The sequence below is a fragment of the Macaca thibetana genome, chromosome 12 (assembly GCF_024542745.1).
Source record: "Macaca thibetana thibetana isolate TM-01 chromosome 12, ASM2454274v1, whole genome shotgun sequence".
NCBI lineage: Eukaryota > Metazoa > Chordata > Mammalia > Primates > Cercopithecidae > Macaca > Macaca thibetana.
The window spans coordinates 9,382,198-9,402,161 of NC_065589.1; the positions used below are offsets into that span (position 1 = coordinate 9,382,198).

General features: G+C 48.0%; 1 protein-coding gene across 1 annotated transcript in view; it reads right to left on the bottom strand.

Annotated features, from left to right (window-relative positions):
- Positions 1-19,964, bottom strand: part of DGKD (diacylglycerol kinase delta) — a 681,592-nt gene that overhangs the window by 249,359 nt on the left and 412,269 nt on the right. The gene's annotated exons all lie outside the window — the stretch shown is intronic.

The following is a 19,964-nucleotide window of genomic DNA, read 5'->3' on the forward strand; positions in this document are numbered from 1 at the left end:
TTATGAGGTCTGAGTTTTGTTTTGCTGTGTGGGGCCTGATGCCAAGATGCACAGCAAATTACATGGAAACATGATGTATCTTGCAATGAACAAAGAGCAAAGGTTCCATTAAATTTAGCATTCTGACTTCATTAAAAATTTTTATTCCAGCACATAGAACATGCTGTGAAACAGAAATCACAGAATGACATAAAACAACCTCTCTGTCATTTGGGAGTCTATATTTAGAGTCATTTCTAAGTGTTTCCGCACCACTGGGACTGTGGGAAAGATTTTCCTTTTCATTATGCAACATTATGAACCAGAACCAAAAATTTAAGACAGCTAGTTTTAATATTTTTTGTTAACACTATATTGTTGAATGGTATCATGCCAACGGCAAGAGAGAATGGGTAAAAAACCTGTTGTCCATATGCTGCAGGATGAATAATAATTTCACAAGTGGAAACAAGGAAAGAGTGAGCCTGAAAAACATGAAATCTATGAAATACAGTGTCTCAGGATGGCACTCAGTGACTGCAAGGAAACAATGCTAAGATGGTACCAGACCAGTTGATCTTATAGGTGCCATCCTCATGGGTCTTCGAAGGCAGGACTCTCGGAGCCCAATTACCTTGAGAAATACTCACCCAAGAACTTTCTCGGTACAAATAGTGAAAGCCACTACGTTTTCACCCGAGTTTTATTTTTCATTTGCTACCTCCAATTTTCCCAATGACTCCGAAGTCTACGTATTACCCTTCTTGCAAATGATTATCAGAGAAGGAAGGTAAGCTGCCTCAACTAATTCATGGCAAAGTTGGGATTGGAACCCAGCTCTGGCTCTTAATCATCCCCCCACTTCATCTGTTACAGCACTTTGCCTCTTTTGAGTATGAATCCATGTGTTTAATGCTTTCAGTGATGTTTCTCCAAATGTGATGGCCTGAATACCAGCATGAGAAGGACCTGGAGTGCTTGCTGAAATTCAGATTCCGAGGCATCACCCAGACCAACAGAATCAATCATCCTGGCAGGGCCCAGAAATCTGCATTGTAACAAGTTCTCCAGGTGATTTTTATGCATAGAAAAGTTTGAGTATTATTATCTTTGAGGAATCGAGAGGAAGCGTGAGATACAGTAGCTGCCCTTAGTACTTTTACAAATGAGTTGGAGAGAGCAGCCCCCACACATTAAAAGCAAAAAGTTCCAGATACTTTTGCATCGTCTGCAGCAAATTGTGTAATCCCAGCCTGGCTTCCACCTGGTGCTCAGTGTGCTTCTGAGCCATCCTGCTTTGTGATCAGGTGGTATTTACTTGGGGAGTCAAACCCTCATATTAACATAAGCAAAACATAATTAGAAAAATCTGTTATAAAAACCATTCTGTTTTCCAAGCCAAAAATAAATTACTTTGGGGTAAGTCATGCCAGGACTTGCAATTAACAATGACTGTCATGCCAATTGCTGTCACTATCTATTTTTCTTCATTGTTTGGGCATGTGGCCCCCCACCATCTTTTACTCCCAGTGTATGTACAGTTTGAAAGAGTTGGCTGAGCGCAGGGGTTCACGCCTGTAATCCCAGCACTTTGGGAGGCTGAGGCGGGTGGATCACCTGAGGTCAGGAGTTTGAGACCAGCCTGACCCACATGGTAAAACCTTGTCTCTACTAAAAATACAAAAATTAGCTGGGCGAGGTGGTGGGCACCTGTAATCCCAGCCACTCAGGAGGCTGAGACAGGAGAATCATTTGAACCTGGGAGGTGGAGTTTGCAGTGAGCTGAGATCACACCATTGCACTCCAGCCTGTCCAACGAGAGTGAAACTCCATCTCAAAAAAAAAAAAAAGAAAGAAAGAATTGCCATCAAAAGATGATCTTGTTCATTTTTAAACAAGTTGTGCTGGGTACTCTCCATTTGCCCCTCTTCCTCCCTGTCCATTGTCTGTTCTTCTCAATGTGCTCTGGGCTGGAGGCTGAGCCCTGGAGGACAATAACACCACCTGCCCTCCGGATTCTGGTTGGGTTTGACCAAAGGGAATAACCAGTAGGGGATAAAAAGGCAGGAGAAAAGAGAGGTCAAAGTAACTTTAATCTACAACTTTTTAACCTCTCAGTTGTTCTTGGTTTCTTTTCTGACTGCAGCTTCTAGCAGGGGTCAGTCTTCCTGGGGTCTGGCTACCACCACCTTGGGTAATGTCATACCTACCCCGCTTCAGATCTAAGGAAGGTGATGGCTTCCTGCTGTTGCTAGTCCCTGGCCGCCTCCACATCCCTGCTACTTCTCTTAACTCTGCCTGCACCTCTGTAAATGGACTTTTCATTAAGGTCTCTCAAGGGTGCCCTGTTTCCTGTACATTTATGCACATCTTTTTATATTCATGGGTTATGTGCATATAAAAACGTATAGTCTACTAAAATTATGGGGTTAATTTGCAAATATAATTACTAAGTTAAAATGACTGGGTTTATTTTCTTTCTTTTTTTATTTTTATTTTTATTTTTTTTTATTTTTTTTGAGAGGGAGTCTCGCTCTGTCGCCCAGGCTGGAGTGCGGTGGCCTGATCTCAGCTCACTGCAAGCTCCGCCTCCCGGGTTCACGCCATTCTCCTGCCTCAGCCTCCTGAGTAGCTGGGACTACAGGCGCCCGCCACCGCGCCCGGCTAATTTTTTGTATTTTTTTTAGTAGAGACGGGGTTTCACTGTGGTCTCGATCTCCTGACCTTGTGATCCGCCTGCCTCGGCCTCCCAAAGTGCTGGGATTACAGGCGTGAGCCACCGTGCCCGGCCTATTTTCAAATACATAGATGTGTTTATGTGTATACACACACACACACACACACACACACACACACACACACACACACACGAAAAACGTTAGCATGGCAACCTACCTTCTCCCACCTTCCTAAGGAGGAAAAGCCTTGTTGGTTCATTTGAGGAAATCAATGGACATGGAACATGGAGAAAGGAAAAAAGGTGTGAGTCTCAATTTCACTTTATAAACCTGGGAGGACGTGAACTAGAACAGAGAGGAATGTGAGGGAGAATGGGTACAGAGAGGAGAGTGGGGTGGCTGGGCTGCCCTGAAGTCCTTTGGGAGAAAAGTGAGTAATGAGGATTTTAGAGAAGCTTTCTGTAGATTGTATAGTATGATTTTCCTCTCATTACTGCCCATCAGGAAAACTTTCCATTATGATCAACATTTCTCTTCAAGGCTGTGGGATTTTAAAACATACCTGCAAGGTCTTCGACATTTCACCCATCAAAAGGTGGAGTCTAATTCCCTCCTCCTTGAATGTGGGCTTGCTTCAAGTAGAAAGCAGCAGAAATGCTTCAGCACGACTTCAGAGGCTAGGTCATAAGAGGCGATATGGCTTCCAGCTGGTGAACTCTTTCATTCTCTCATCTCTCTCATCTCTCTCTCTCTCTCATTTCTCTCTCTCTGTCTCTCTCTCCTGGCTCTTAGAACCCAGCCAAAGCTGTTGTGAAGAAGCCAGAGAGTCATCCAGGAAAACCATACATCAGTGTCATTGTCACTGCAGGCACACAGCTCAGCTCAACTGAGGTACCCACTGATGTCAGCATTAACCACCGGACTAGGGAGTGAATGAAACTTCAGATGGTTCCAGCCCCCAACTTTCAAGCACACCCAGTGATGCTGAGTGCAGCTGATACAAGCTGTCCCCAACAAGCCCTGCCCAAGTTACAGATTTGTGAGCAAAATAAGTGTTGTTGTTGTTTTAAGTTTTGGAGCTGTTTGTTACACAGCAATAGATGACTGGCACAAAGCTTTTACAGTCAGCTTGGGTTTCTTTAAGTAACCTTAAAGGGGCCTGGGGTTAATCAGTGACAAGGAGATGATACAAAAATGATATTTTTTGTCCTCTTAGTGGCTTTTAGAAAAATCCATCTTAGTTTAATGTTAAAAAAAAGAAAAAGAAAAACAGCCAGTCGCAGTGGCTAATTCCTATAATCCCAGTACTTTGGGAGGCCAAGACGGGCAGATCACTTGAGGTCAGGAGTTCAAGACAAACCTGGGCAACATAGCAAGACCCTGTCTCTACAAAAACTACAAAAAACTCAGTGAAATGTGTTGGCGTGAGTCTGTAGTCCCAGCTACTTGGGAGGCTAAAGTGGGAGGCTCACTTGGGCCCAGAAGATGAGACTGTAGTGAGCCGTGATTACACCACTGCCCTCTAGCCTGAGCAACAGAGTGAGACCCTGTCTCAAAAAAAAAAAAAATCCTTCTTATGGAGAGTTATATATATATAATATTATGATGTTATGACAAGCACTGTGTGCCTAACATGTAGGAGGTGCTTAATAAATATATATTTTGGGGGAACACATAAGCCACTTGAGGTGGGGTGTGGGACTCCAGGCAGCATACTTGCATAACAATAGCTATTGAGGGTGGGTTTGGATGCCTCCAAGGCTCTTGTTCGACTTGGATGAGTGGACAATGCAAGTTTGGATTCGAGCTCATTTGCTCTGTTTAATAGAGAAGGGAGGAGATAGCTTGGTGGTATATCTATGTAGGAGGAAAGAAAAATGGGTTTGAAAGCTGGTAGTGTGGCCGGGCGCGGTGGCTCACGCCTGTAATCCCAGCACTTTGGGAGGCCGAGACGGGCGGATCACGAGGTCAGGAGATCGAGACCATCCTGGCTAACACGGTGAAACCCTGTCTCTACTAAAAAATACAAAAAATAGCCGGGCGAGGTGGCAGCGCCTGTAGTCCCAGCTACTCGGGAGGCTGAGGCCGGAGAATGGCGTGAACCCGGGAGGTGGAGCTTGCAGTGAGCTGAGATCTGGCCACTGCACTCCAGCCTGGGCTACAGAGCGAGACTCCGTCTCAGAAAAAAAAAAAAAAAAAAAAGAAAGCTGGTAGTGGAATGTTTCAGAGAGAAAACTGTCTTTTTGTAGCAGAACATCTTAAGGGCCATGGCTGTTGTGAAGCAATGGCACCTCCCCACCACTAAAGCATGGCCAGGATGGGCTTTGAGTGGACAGAAAGTCATGTTGCTCAAAAGGACAGGTAAGAAGATTGTGGAAAGTTCTTAAGAGAGGGAGGGCAAATGCACGGGGCAAGGTAGTAGGGGAGCTGAAATAAAGTAGATCAGAGAGAAATTTCTGACGGCCTGGTGACTGAAGACTTCTAAAAACATAGATTTCTTTAGCTGGGTATGGTGGCATGCCTGTATTCCTAGCTACTTGGGAAGCTGAGGGAGAAGAATCATTTGACCCCAGGAGTTTGAGGCTGCAGTGAGCTATGATCGCACCACTGCCCTCCAGCCTGGGTGACAGTGAGACCCTGTCTTTTTTTTTTTTTTTTTGCTTTGAGACAGGGTCTCACTATCATCTGACTGGGAGCAGTGGTGTGATCATAGCTCACTGCAACCTCGATCTCCCTGGGCTCAGGTGATCTTCCCAGCTCAGCCTCCTGAGTAGCTGGAACTACAAGCATGTGCCACCATGCCCAGCTAATTTTGTGTGTGTGTGTGTGTTTTTTTTATAGAGACGGGGTTTTGCCATGTTGCCCAGGCTTCTCTTGAACTCCTGGGCTCAATCGATATGTCTGCTTTGGCCTCCCAAAGTGCTGGGATTATAGGTGTGAGCCACAGCACCCAGCTGACTCTGTCTCTTAAAAAAAGAAAAGGAAAAAGAAAAGATTTCTAACAGTTGTTTGTAAGTTGCTGACTGTGTGGTCCGTGATGAATCATCCATCGCCCCCCACTTTCAGTGACGTCTGCCTTACGCATGGCCTTTCGTTGGTGGTATTTTAGGGAGTAAAGGAATCAGGGCAGGGTCCAGCATGGGACAGAAAAGAGTGGAAGACTAGAAATATGGATGTGAAACTAGAAACTACTGAAAGATGCATAGCTCCCCTCAAAATCCCCTTTGAGTGGTTGCTCTAGAGATTTAAGTATATATATATACACACACATATATATATATCTCACACAGTCTATTTAGAGTTAATATTGTACCGTTTTATGTAAAATGTATAAACGTTGGCTGGGTGTGGTGGCTTACACTTATAATCCCAGCATTTTGGGAGGCTGAAGGGGGAGGATTACTTGAGGTCAGGAGTTTGAGACCAGCCTGGCCAACACGGTGAAACCCCATCTCTACTAAAAAAAACAAAAATTAGCCAGGCATGGTGATGCGCAGCTATAGTCCCAGCTACTCAGGAGGCTGAGGCAGGAGAATCACTTGAACCAGGGAGGTGGAGGTTGCAGTGAGCCAAAATCGTGCCACTGCGCTCCAAGAGCCTGGGTGACAGAGCAAGACTCCATCTCAGAAACAAACAAACAAAAAAGTGTAAACCTTGCAATCATATAGCTCCATTTACCATTCCCCCTGCTTCAATTTTCATAGGTATTACATTGGTATCATTCTAAACTCTATAATGAAATGTTATAATCATTTCTTCACACAGTTATATTTTAAAGAAATTAAGAAAATTAAGAGAAAAAGTCTTATATTTATCCACGCATTTATGATTTTCAATCCTTTCCATTCCTTCCTGAAGTTCTGAGTTTTCACCTATTATCATATCCTATCAGCCTGAAGAAATTCCTTTAGGATTGCTTGTAGTAGATCTGATAGCAACAAATTCTGTCAGTTTTCTTTAATCTGAAGATGTTTTCACTTCATTCTTAAGGATATCATCACTGGTACTAGAATTCTGGGTTGGCTTTTTAAAATGTCTGTTTCTCTCTTGAGATTTATATCATTTTGCTTGTTTCAAGAGTATTTTCTTTTATGCCCCTGACTATAGTTATAATAGCTGCTTTGACATCTTTGCTAATTCCAGCATCTGGAATGGGGTTGATCATGGCTGTTTGTCTTTTCTCTTGAGACGGGTCATGTTTTGGGGATTCTTCTTATATGAAGCAATTTTGGATGGTGTTTGGACATTAGGAAAGATTATGGATTTTCAGAATTCTATTTTATTCTTCTGAACATTATTGACTTTTTAAGGGCAATGTGGGGAAAAGAAAGATCAGACTATTACTGTGTCTATATAGAAAGAAGTAGGCCGGGCGCGGTGGCTCACGCCTGTAATCCCAGCGCTTTGGGAGGCCGAGGTGGGCGGATCACAAGGTCAGGAGATCGAGACCACGGTGAAACCCCGTCTCTACTAAAAATACAAAAAATTAGCCGGGCGCGGTTGTGGGCGCCTGTAGTCCCAGCTACTTGGGACGCTGAGGCAGGAGAATGGCGTGAACCCGGGAGGCGGAGCTTGCAGTGAGCCGAGATCGCGCCACTGCACTCCAGCCTGGGCGACAGAGCGAGACTCCGTCTCAAAAAAAAAAAAAAAAAAAAAAAAAAAAAAGAAAGAAGTAGACATAAGAGACTCCATTTTGTTCTTTATTTGAGGTGCTGTTAATCTGTGACCCTACCCCCAACCTTGTCCTTGCAAGAGACATGTGCTGTGGTGACTCAAGGTTTAACGGATTTTGGGCTGTGCAGGGTGTGCTTTGTTAAACAAGTGCCTGAAGGCAGTATGCTGGTTAAAAGTCATCACCATTCTCTTAATCTCAAGTACCCAGGGACACGTACACTGCCAAAGGTCACAGGGACCTCTGCCTAGGAAAGCTAGGTATTGTCCAAAGTTTCTCCCCATGTGAGAGTCTGAAATATGGCCTCGTGGGAAGGGAAAGACCTGATCTTCCCCTAGCCTGACACCCGTGAAGGGTCTGTGCTGAGGAGGACTAGTGGAAGAGGAAAGAAGGCCTCTTGGCAGTTGAGATAGAAAAAAAATCTGTCTCTTGCCCGTCCCTGGGCAATGGAACATCTCCGTGTAAAACCCGATTGTATGTTCTGTTTACTGAGAAAGGAGAAAACCGCCTTAGGGCGAAGCGTGGGACTTGCTAGTGCAATGCTGCTCTTCATGCACTAAAAAGTTTTATGGAGATGTTTACATATGCTTATCAAGGCACAGCACTTTTTCTTAAACTTATGTCACAGAGATCTTTATTCATTTGTCTTACTGCTGACCTTCTCCCTACAATGATCCTATTATCCTGCCACTTCCCTTTTTGTAAGATTGTAAAGATAATGATCAATAAATACTGAGGGAACTCAGAGACCGGTGCCAGCATGGGTCCTCTGTATGCTGAGCACCCATCCGCTGGGCCCACTTTTTCTTTCTCTATACTTTGTCTCTGTGTCTCATTTCTTTTCTCAGGTCTCTCGGTCCACCTAAGGAGAAACATCCACAGGTGTGGAGGGACAGGCCACCCTTCAGGGCAATTAATTTGGCTCAACACAAATCACAAAGTCTGTCTTCTCTAAGATGTTAAATAATTTGTCCAAAGTCACACAGCTAATAGATAACTAACTTCAGAAAACTTATAGGTGAGACTTTGGCAGGAATTATTTACTTCTCTAAGTTTTCATCTAGGTTTACAAATTTTATGCTAAAAATGGGCGCTGTCTCAGCTTCCACTGGGTTCTCTTTGATGTGAAGTCAGTACTTGCAGCCCTGTCTGCAGTCTGTGCTGTTTACTGTCACTGCTCCTTGCTTGCCTCAGGCTTGTGTCTTATAGATCCTGAGTGGTTCATTTCAGCTGTGAGTGTCAACTTGATTAGATTGAAGGATGCAAAGTATTGTTCCTGTGTGCGTCTGTGAGGGTGTTGCCAAAGGAGATTAGCATTTGAGTCAGTGGACCGAAGAGGCAGACCCACACTCAATGTGGGTGGGCACCAATTTAATCAACTGCCACTACAGCTAGAATGAAGCAGGCAGAAGGAGATGGGAGAAGGGAACTCGCTGAGTCTTCCAGTCTTCATCTTTCTCCCGTGCTGGATGCTTCCTGCCCTCCAATATCAGACTCCACATTCTTTAGCCTTTGGACTCCTGTCCATACACCAGTGGTTTGCCAGGGGTTTTTGGGCTTTCAGCCACAGACTAATGGCTTCCCTACTTTTGAAATTTTGAGACTTGGATTGGCTTCCTTGTTTCTCCACTTGCAGACGGCTTATCGTGGGACTTCACCTTGTGATCATGTGAGTCAACTCTCCCTAATAAACTCCCCTTCATATATACATCTGTCCTATTAGGTCTTTTCCGCTAGAGAACCCTGACTAATGCAGCAGCCCTCCAACAGGGAATGGAGACTTTTTCTAGATCCTTAGATAGATAGAGCAGGGCTAGGGTTGCCAGATAAAATACAGGAAGTCCAGTCAAATTTGAATTTCAGATACAAACCTTGAATTTTCTTAGTATATTTTAGATATAATATTTGGGAATATACTTACACTAAAAATTATTGTTTCTCTGAAATTCAAACTTAACGAGGCATCTTATATTTTATTTTTTAAAATTTTGTTTGCTATTCATCTCATCAAGAAGCAAGGCATCTTATATTTCTATTTGCTAAATCGTTGACAGTTGGGCCCTAAAGTATTATTGCTTGTGCTCCTGCTTGTGTCTGGCAAAGTTCATCCCAGAAGCTGTAGCTGTAGCAGCCCCTCTTCCTGGGGCCCTGGGGAAGTGTTTGCCAGGCTCTTGTTCTGTGCCAAGCACCCGGGTACAGAGTGCCTTGCCATGGGCCTCGGTGGTCTCTCCTTTTCTTTTGTTATCCAACATAGCCTCTCACAAATACCCTCCCTCTTCCTTCAGCTATCAAAGTGCTGTGCCGCACCCTATTACTTTCAATAGGGATGGCATCAGCTTCAAAGGGCTGAAGAAGAGATGCAGTGCCAGCAAATGGGACATAGGATTTACCGGGAACTTACATACAGGGATGGTCCATTTGCGCTCAAGACAGAGTGGCAGCAGGCAGACAGGAGAACTGCCACCACTTGCGAAAAGCATGCAGTTTACATAGCACCTTCACTTAGCAACTTCTACTTGGCAAACTTCCTTTAACCCAAAACGAAGGGCCTTCATGCTGTCTATAGCCCACATTCCGTAGGATGTGCTGGGGGCTCAGATGTTCCTCAGAGTTAAGGAATGAATCTCCAGACTGGCCATGTTGGAAACTCTGAACACACATTCCGGAGCGTCTACGATGCAGGGTTGTTCTCAGGGTGTGCCTCAGTTATTGCTCTCAGGTGCAGCCACCATGCGCAAGGGTCGTCATCAAGCAGATCAACTCTGGCTCATGGACTCCTCTTGGGCCCACCTACCACTTCATGGATTGTGTGACTCTCCATCTGGGCTCAAGACAGAGTGTCTGTCCTACTGAGGAGGCTGTGAATGTGTCTGCCCCGTGCCCCCACCCCACCATCCCCAGTCCCCTACGGCTCTAACTTCACCCTACTCACTCTCATTCATGTAACGGTGTACATGTAACTCTATTTTCCTCCTAACCCCCAACCCCTCCTGCTATGCTATCTCTGCACATAGGCCAAGCTAACTATGGCAGAAATTTAGAGTTTAACTTTAAAGCAAGGATGATAACTGCCACTTCCCAAAACTAGCTCCCAAGGAGATAAGGAGGATGTGCACATAAGTAACAATATTATGTTAAAAATTCATAAGAGCATTGTGACCTGATCAGGGATGAAGAAGTTTACCTTTGCTGTCACCCAGTTGTCTGTGGTCATAGATCACCTTTTGATCTCAACCCCTCTCTCTCCCCTTTTTCCCTAACATAAAAGGATTCCGAAATTCATTTTAGCTATAGATGTTTCTTTTTTTTTTTTTTTTTTTTTTGAGACAGAGTCTCGCTCTGTCACCCAGGCTGGAGTGCAGTGGCCGGATCTCAGCTCACTGCAAGCTCCGCCTCCCGGGTTCACGCCATTCTCCTGCCTCAGCCTCTCGAGTAGCTGGGACTACAGGTGCCCGCCACCTCGCCCGGCTAAGTTTTTGTATTTTTAGTAGAGATGGGGTTTCACTGTGTTAGCCAGGATGGTCTTGATCTCCTGACCTCGTGATCCGCCCGTCTCGGCCTCCCAAAGTGCTGGGATTACAGGCTTGAGCCATCTCGCCCGGCCTTTTTTTTTTTTTTTTTTGAGACGGAGTCTGGCTCTGTTGCCCAGGCTGGAATGCAGTGGCCGGATCTCAGCTCACTGCAAGCTCCGCCTCCCGGGTTCACGCCATTCTCCTGCCTCAGCCTCCCGAGTAGCTGGGACTACAGGCGCCCGCCACCTCGCCCGGCTAGTTTTTTTTTTTTTTTATTTTTTAGTAGAGACGGGGTTTCACTGTGTCAGCCAGGATGGTCTCGGTCTCCTGACCTCGTGATCCACCCGTCTCGGCCTCCCAAAGTGCTGGGATTACAGGCTTGAGCCACCGCGCCCGGCCTTTCTTTTTTTTTTTTTTTCTTTGAGACAGAGTTTCCCTCTGTCGCCCAGGCTGGAGGGCAGTTGGCTCACTGCAACTTCCACCTCCCAGGTTCAAGTGATTCTTATGCCTCAGCCTCCCGTGTAGCTGGGGTTACAGGTGTGTGCCACCATGCCCTGCTAATTTTTGTATTTTTAGAAGAGACAGAGTTTCACCATGTTGACCAGGCTGGTCTTGAATTCCCAACCTCCAGTAATCTGCCAACCTCAGCCTCCCAAATTCCTGGGATTACAGGCGTGAGCCACTATGCCTGGCCCAAGATGGTTCTTTAAGGCATTAGTCCGTTATCTTCTCGGTTTGCTGGCTTTCTAAAATAAAGCCGTCTTCCTTGCCCCCATACCTTGTCTCTTGACTTACTGGCTGTTGTGTGGAGAACAGTACAAGCTTTGGCCTTGACTGCATCCACCACACTCCAGCACACCAGTTCTTTCCTGTTTCTTGAACACACTAAGCTCTTTCTCCAGGCCTGCACATCTCCTCTGTCTGGAATGTTTTCTCCTCATTCTTTGACGCTGGACCATCCCACGTTACAGAACTCTCCCCACGTGAGGTGTCCCTCTTCAGCGATGACTCTCTGAGCACCCAGGAATGTCAACCCAAAGGCACAGAGTAGACATCAGAGAGGCCAGGGGCCTGCAGGATGGCTGGGCAGTAGAACTCTGTCGGGTGTTGTGACCCATGTCACGCACAGCAGTCTGCTCCCACCTGCCTGAAGGCTCTCTGGCCTTGGGAGTTGGCTTTGCTGCACAGGCCAGAAGAACTAAGAAGTTAACACCCCTCCCAGAGGCAGCCCTTCACCGTGACTCAGAGTTGGCAAGGCAGCAGCCAACTTGCTCCTCTTTGGGTTTTTTACAGACAGGTCTCCCTTGGTCACCCAGGCTGGAGTGCAGTGGCACAACTCACTGTAAGCTCGAACTCCTGGGCTCAAGAGATCCTCCTTCCTCAGCTTCCCAAGTGGCTGGGATTACAGGCACATGACACCACACCCAGCTGGTTTTTTTGTTTGTTTTTTTGTAGAGACGGGGTTTCACTATGTTGCCCAGGCTGGTCTTGAACTCTTGGCCTCACAGGATCCTCCTACCTCACCCTCCCAAATTGTTGGGATTACAGGCGTAAGCTACCACGCCTGGTTCCTTCTTGCTCCTCTTTGCTTGGGGTGACACAGGTGTGTGTTCCCATCAGTGCCTGCAGGGTAAGCCCAGGTGGCTACAGCGGCTCCCCGTTCATAGAACATTCTGAAGCAGCTATGTTGTCTGAGGTAAATACCTGCGGTTCGTTGTCTTGCCAGGAAAATTTAGGACATGGACACACATAAGGAGTTTAGGAGCAGAGGTTTAATAGACAAAAAAGAGAAGGAGAAAGAAAAACAGCTCTCTCTCTATTGAGAGAGAGGGGACTTCCAAGAGGAAAAAGATGGGCTGGTGGGGGGATGCGCCAGACTTTATAGTCAGGCTTGAGGAGGCAGTGCCTGATTTACACAGGGCTCACAGATTGGTTCCATCAGGTATGACGTTTACATAGCAAGGGCAAGGCTGGTTGCCCCACCCTAATCTTATTATGCAAATGAACTTTCCCCTTGGCTAGCGGCCAGCTGGTCTGCTCCTCACTGTACATGTGGCTGACAGAGATAAGGGAAGATGGAGCCGCCATCTTGAACATGATTGGCACAGCTGTTGGTATCTATGTCTGCAGCTTGATTTTACAAGCTGCTCTTTTTTTTTTTTTTTTTTTTTTGAGACGGAGTCTTGCTCTGTAGCCCGGGCTGGAGTGCAGTGGCCGGATCTCAGCTCACTGCAAGCTCCGCCTCCCGGGTTTGCGCCATTCTCCTGCCTCAGCCTCCTGAGTAGCTGGGACTACAGGCGCCCGCCACCTCGCCAGGCTAGTTTTTTGTATTTTTAGTAGAGACGGGGTTTCACCGTGTTAGCCAGGATGGTCTCGATCTCCTGACCTCGTGATCCGCCCGTCTCGGCCTCCCAAAGTGCTGGGATTACAGGCTTGAGCCACCGCGCCCGGCCAACAAGCTGCTCTTTGTTAGAAAGGAAAATAATTTGGGGTTGCTCTTCATTAAAAGGACACCCTTACCGGGGACTTCTGTACCCCCACTATCTGCCTAAGTAATCTTTTTTTTTTTTTTTTTTTTTTTTTTTTTTTAAGATGGAGCCTCTCTCTCCCAGGCTAGAGTGCCGTGTGCGAACCTGGCTCACCACAACCTCCGCCTCCCAGGTTCAGGCGATTCTCCTGCCTCAGCCTCTGGAGTAGCTGGGATAAAGGTAAGTGCCACCACACCCAGCTAATTTTTCTTAGTTCACCATGTTGGTCAGGCTGGTCTTGAACTCCTGACGTCATGATCCGCCCGCCTCGGCCTCCCTAAGTGCTGGGATTACAGGCGTGAGCCACCACGCCCGGCAGTAATCTCTTCTTAACTTCTGTATCAGTTATTTTATTATTTTTTTTTTTGAGACGGAGTCTCGCTCTGTCGCCCAGGCTGGAGTGCAGGCGTGAGCCACCGCACCCGGGACTGTATCAATTATTTATGGCTTCTTTCCCTTTCCTGCCTCAAATCCTCACTCCCTTGCTCCTGAGTTATCACCAGATATCTTCCTTACACTCAGATCTTTGACTCAGAGTCTGTTTCTGGGGAACCTAAACTAATGACAGGTGGAGATTTACAGACCCCCAAACCAGCCTTCCTGGCAGATTTCAATGTAGGACATGCCCAGAGAGGCCCAAATACGCGGAGGGTAAGGAGTGTGGACAAAGCAGTGGGGGAGGAACAGCAGAGCGGCCACTGTGGTGGAATCGATCAAGCGGGAGGAGGAACCTCTGGAGTTCGACAGGACACAGGATGCCAGGGCTCCGGGGCAGTCTCTGGGCTCATCAGGGGCTTCTATGTCCTGACAGTGCAGGCTTCCTGACTTCCATGCACCCTGGTGACAGACCCATCTCCTGAAGTGACCTGCTACATCTTTGCCCCTTGAAACAGAAGGAGCTAATGGGCCCTGTGATATTTCTTTCTTTTTTTTTTTCTGAGACAGTGTGGGGAAAAGAAAGAGAGATCAGACTGTTACTGTGTCTATATAGAAAGAAGTAGACATAAGAGACTCCATCTTGTTCTTTATTTGAGATGCTGTTAATCTGTGACCCTACCCCCAACCTTGTCCTTGCAAGAGACATGTGCTGTGGTGACTCAAGGTTTAACGGATTTTGGGCTGTGCAGGGTGTGCTTTGTTAAACAAGTGCCTGAAGGCAGTATGCTGGTTAAAAGTCATCACCATTCTCTTAATCTCAAGTACCCAGGGACACGTACACTGCCAAAGGTCGCAGGGACCTCTGCCTAGGAAAGCTAGGTATTGTCCAAGGTTTCTCCCCATGTGATAGTCTGAAATATGGCCTCGTGGGAAGGGAAAGACCTGATCTTCCCCTAGCCTGACACCCGTGAAGGGTCTGTGCTGAGGAGGACTAGTGGAAGAGGAAAGAAGGCCTCTTGGCAGTTGAGATAGAGAAAAGCATCTGTCTCCTGCCCGTCCCTGGGCAATGGAACATCTCGGTGTAAAACCCGATTGTATGTTCTGTTTACTGAGAAAGGAGAAAACCGCCTTAGGGCGAAAGGTGGGACTTGCTAGCTCAATGCTGCTCTTTATGCACTAAAAAGATTTATGGAGATGTTTACATATGCATATCAAGGCACAGTACTTTTCCTTAAACTTGTGTCACAGAGATCTTTATTCATTTGTCTTACTGCTGACCTTCTCCCTGCGATGATCCTATTATCCTGCCACTTCCCTTTTTGTAAGATGGTAAAGATAATGATCAATAAATACTGAGGGAACTCAGAGACCGGTGCCGGCGCGGGTCCTCTGTATGCTGAACACTGGTCCCCTGGGCCCACTTTTTCTTTCTCTATACTTTGTCTCTGTGTCTCATTTCTTTCCTCAAGTCTCTCGTTCAACCTAACGAGAAACGCCCACAGGTGTGGAGGGGCAGGCCACCCCTTCAGACAGAGTCTCGCTCTGTCACCCTGGCTGGAGTGCAGTGGTGTGATCTCGGCTCACTGCAACCTCCACCTCCCGGATTCAAGTGATTCTCCTCCCTCAGCCTCCGGAGTAGCTGGGATTACAGGTGCCTGCCACCATGCCAGGCTTTTTTTTTTTTTTTGAGAAGGAGTCTTGCTCTGTCCCCCAGGCTGGAGTGCAGTGGCGCGATCTCGGCTCACTGCAAGCTCCGCCTCCTGGATTCACGCCATTCTCCTGCCTCAGCCTCCCAAGTAGCTGGGACTACAGGCACCCGCCACCACGCCCGGCTAATTTTTTGTATTTTTTAGTGGAGACAGGGTTTCACCACATTGGCCGGGCTGGTCTCAAATTCCTGACCTCGTGGTCCGCCTACCTCAGCCTGCCAAAGTGCTGGAATTACAGGCGTGAGCCGCCACGCCCAGCCGAGCCCCGTGATATTTCTCCAGATTCGTGGGGGGGCACCTCCTTCCTGCATGTGCGCATGCATGCATATTTGTGTGTGTTTGGTGTCAAAATTAGTATATTTACCTTCTTCAGCAATGAGCAACCTTTTCTCAGAAGTGCTCTATGGCAGTTGTCCACTTCTGGGGGTGATTATGCCATTCTCTCTGCCAGATGGTGACATCTGGGAATGTCTGGGGGTGGGTTCTAGCGTCTAGTGGGCAGAGACCAGGGATGCTGCTACGCAGTGCACCAGCCAGCGCCACACCGAAGAATGACCCAGCCCCACATGTCAGTAGTGTCGTGGTCCAGAACCCCTGCCCTGTGGGGAGCACTTCCGCATGGGTTAGTTCCTCCAGCAGTTAGCCTGCAAGATGGAGGCACACTTGTCCCAGGCCCCCTTTGCTTTGTGCAATGGTCGGACAGGATTCCAGGGCTGGATTGTAGAAGGCATCCGAGGATGGGGAATGAGTGGTGGAACTCACCAGCACATGGGTGCTGGGACTGTGGCTGTGCGTGGTGGCTGTGCTGCTACAGGTGCCGTGCCCCTCCTGGCAGGCACAGGGCCTTACTTCTTGTGTCACAGGTGTCACAAATGGTGTGGCCTGCAGGAGTGACCTGGCCAAGGCCCTGCTGTTTGTCAGATCTGGGGCCAAGACCAGGCCTTGATTCCAGAAATGAGTCACCTTGAGAAGGGCTTGTAAATGGCAAAAACTCTGTGGCCTTGTAGCTGCCAAGGCTGCAGTGGGAACATGGAGAATTACGTTGTCTTTGTGACAGCATCATGTTGATAACAGCGACATGTATTGAGTGCTTACCTGCAGCAGGGCTATTTACATTAGCATGCCTTTTAATCCTCACAAGTCCTCTGTGAGGTCGATGTCATTATCATCTCGTTTTTACAGATGGAGAAATCGAAGTTAAGTACTTAGCAATGGTCATATGGCCTGCCAGTCAGTGGCAGGCGGTAGGGCTGGGGGCTGAACCCAAGTGTTCTGACCCCAGAGTCCAAGATCCTCAGCACCAGTCTAGTTATCATTCTAAATACTAACTCTAAATCTGAAACATTTCCCAGCTAACCCTGAAAGGAAACTCATCGCCGGGGGCTTTTGTCTGCATACCCCTTACCACCTGGCACTGTAACTGCTGGACTGTGCGTCGGCCTCTTCTGGAAGCTGGGCATGTTGCCTTCTTCTGTACAATGCTCACAGCCTAGCACATTTTTGACGTGTTTAAGCAGTTTGGCTCCCGAGTCTGTGCTCTCAACTACTACCTAAACAGAGTGCTTTTTAAAAATAACAGAAGCAGGACAAGCCATTTGTGGGGATGTACTCTAAATAAGGCCTGGAAATTCAATTTATAGCCCATGCACTAAAACAGGATTCCACATGATGCAGAGGATGGCCTCTCCCGCCTGCACCTCCAGCCCTTCCTTCGCCTTCCAAGGCCCTGCCAGGGCTGCGGGTCAGAGCGTCGTCACCTTTCAGCCACAGGAATTCGCCTCCTTCTGGAATCAAACTTTCACTTTTCTGCCTGCTCCTCAGGGCTTGGATGAAGGGGAGGCAAGGCAGGGACGGGTGGGGGGATGTTTAAATCTGAGGTGGTGCAAGTTCAGGGTAAGAAATGGAGAGTGAGTGTCGGTTACCTTTTGCATTCCCTGAGACTTGCTTGCCTCACCCTATTCTTGACCTTCCTAAGTGCTGAGCAAGCACGCCATTGTGTGCTCTGGGGTCCCCAAGGCTCCCCATTCCCTGCAGAAAGAAGCAGGACTGCAAGTCATTGACATGGTTAGGGAAGGAGGAAGAAAAAGCCAAAGGAGGGAGAGACAAGTGCAGGAGTCTCGCAGGCACAGGCCCATCCAGAACCGCCGTGGGGCGCAAAGCTGCTTTGTGATAACTGGATCTGCCTACATGTCCCTAGTGGCCAGAAACACTGCCCAGCACTGCCCCATGAAGTGTTCCTATGCGTCTGTTGGGTCTGTTCCCACTGGGTCAGGTCATCTGAGCAACTGTGCTCTGTGTAGCTACAGAATCCACCTGCACGTCTGGCTTCAACTAGTGTTCCTGGCCTCAACTAGCCTGGCCTCTCCTTGACCGCAACTAGTCCCTCATTAGCCTCAGATAGCCCACCTGGCCTCGTCTAGTTCCTCCTGGCCTCAGTTATCCACGCCTTAGCCTGATCTAGCTCCCTGCTCTTTATGGCTTTTCACAGCCCTGACTTGCCCCCTGGATGGCCTGCCTTGTTTATTTATTCATTCTCTTGCCTTTACCTCCGCCTTGGACATTCCTTCATCCCCAAAGCTCTTCTCTTTGCTTCTTTTCCAGTGCACAGTGCCCTCCCTCACTGCCTTGTCTCGCAGGATGAGGGAACAGGATAACACTCAATGAACCCCTACAGCAGGGCCAGGCACCGAGCCAGGGACTTTGCAGAGATGAGCTCAGTGCATCTTCGACAACCACACCAGACAGGAGGTAGCCTTCCTTCCATTGTACAGATGTGGAGATTGAGACCCAGAAAAGCTAAGAAACCTGTGCAAGATTATAGTTTTAGGAAATAAGAGACATTTCAGCTCCATTCTATCTGTTCCCACAGTCCAGGATCCCTCCCACCCCATGGCCTCCCTCAGTAGAAGCACTGACCCCAAGGCCCAGTGCACACCATCAACATGTGTGGTCAAGTGCATGGAGGAAGAGCCTGAGCTGGGTATGCCTGCTGTGAGATTAGTCACTGGTAAGCCTAGTGGTTGGTCTGCTGTGACCTGAGAGAACTCACCAGTGCAGGCCAGCCACCCCGTCAGAAAATAACAAGAAACTAGATTGCCTGCACCTAGACTCAACCTCCCAGTGCGTTCCCTGGGTGGTTCAGATTTCCCAAAATGGGACCTTTGTGGGAGGGAGTGTCTGTGGGGGTGAGGCCACACATTTGCATTATAAAGGATCTCTGTCGGAGTGAAGGCTGGGAGCTGAGTTTGCTGCCTTGCAGAAAGCTTCTGGGCCTTCCCATAGCTGGGTCTCCATGGAAATTTGTTTGCCAAGAGAAAGGAGCTATTTTAAGGACATGCAAAGATGAGAACCTGGTAGGCTGGAACCAGGGAAGGTAGCTGTGGGAGAGAGCTTTTCTGAATGACTCACTAATTTCTCTCTTATTAGAGCGGGGAAAATGGTGTGGAAAAAGAATGGGAATCCAGGAAGGAGGAGGAGCCCATGGCTGACTCTGTCCCTGCAGGTGGCATGGGCTGCTGGCACTGCCCTCCAGGCTGCAGGCAGGTTGGAAGTGCTGGTAAGAGCACTGCTAGAGACTGTCCATCATGAGGGTAACACCTTCCTGTCAGCACAAGCTCTGCTGCTCTCAACCAGCCTTCACGGCATCATGCAGAGAAGGAAAAAATTACCTCTTAAAAGGAACAGTGGCTGTAGCAGCATCTGCAATCTCAGAGGGTGGTGGAATTCATCCTAGGAATGGAGCACTTTGATGAGGAGAGCTGGTTAATTGACCTGCCTTCTTGGTTAAGGAGCCTGGTGTAGGTGAATTACTTGGAGGTGAATTATGTAGGTGATAAGGAGGTGGGGATGGCTGGGTTCCCCCCCACCCTGCCAGAAGGGGGAAATTGGGTGTTTGGAATGCCTAGAATTGTCAGGAAAGGAGAGACAGGAGAGAGACCTGATCAAGGTGGAACCCAGATGATCATGGCAGCCAAGAGCCTAAGGAGAAAGTGGTCAGGGACTTCTCGGGGTGGGTGCAGGGATGAGAGATGGAAAAGACAAGGATGAAAATTCTTGCATTCCACAGCATTTCCTGTTCTGAGCACCAGGTGGGCCTCAGCTGTCTGACCACGTGCAATCAAAGCCAGGTCCTCACAGCAGCCTTGGGTTTGACTGTGGTGGAGGCACTGCATTTGCTCGAGTGACTAGAACCCAGAGAAGGCGAGGGGGAGCATGAGGCATGCCCCATACAGCTGCTCTCCTACCTGTATCTCCTGGGAACCCACAGAAATGCCGGGGAGCGCCTAGACATCCATCCTAAGCGGGCATGGGGCCTCGGGCTTGACATTTTCCCTGTGGCGGAGCAGATGATGGCACTTGTGTAGCATGCCAGCCCACCCCGGCAGCCAGTGGGTTCCCTAGGGACCAGGGGCACCCATGCCTGGGTCCTCAGCTCTGGTGATGGGGGCTGGGAGGCTAAAGAATGTCGGGTGTCTCCAGCTCTCTCTCCACCCTGGTCCTTGGTCTAT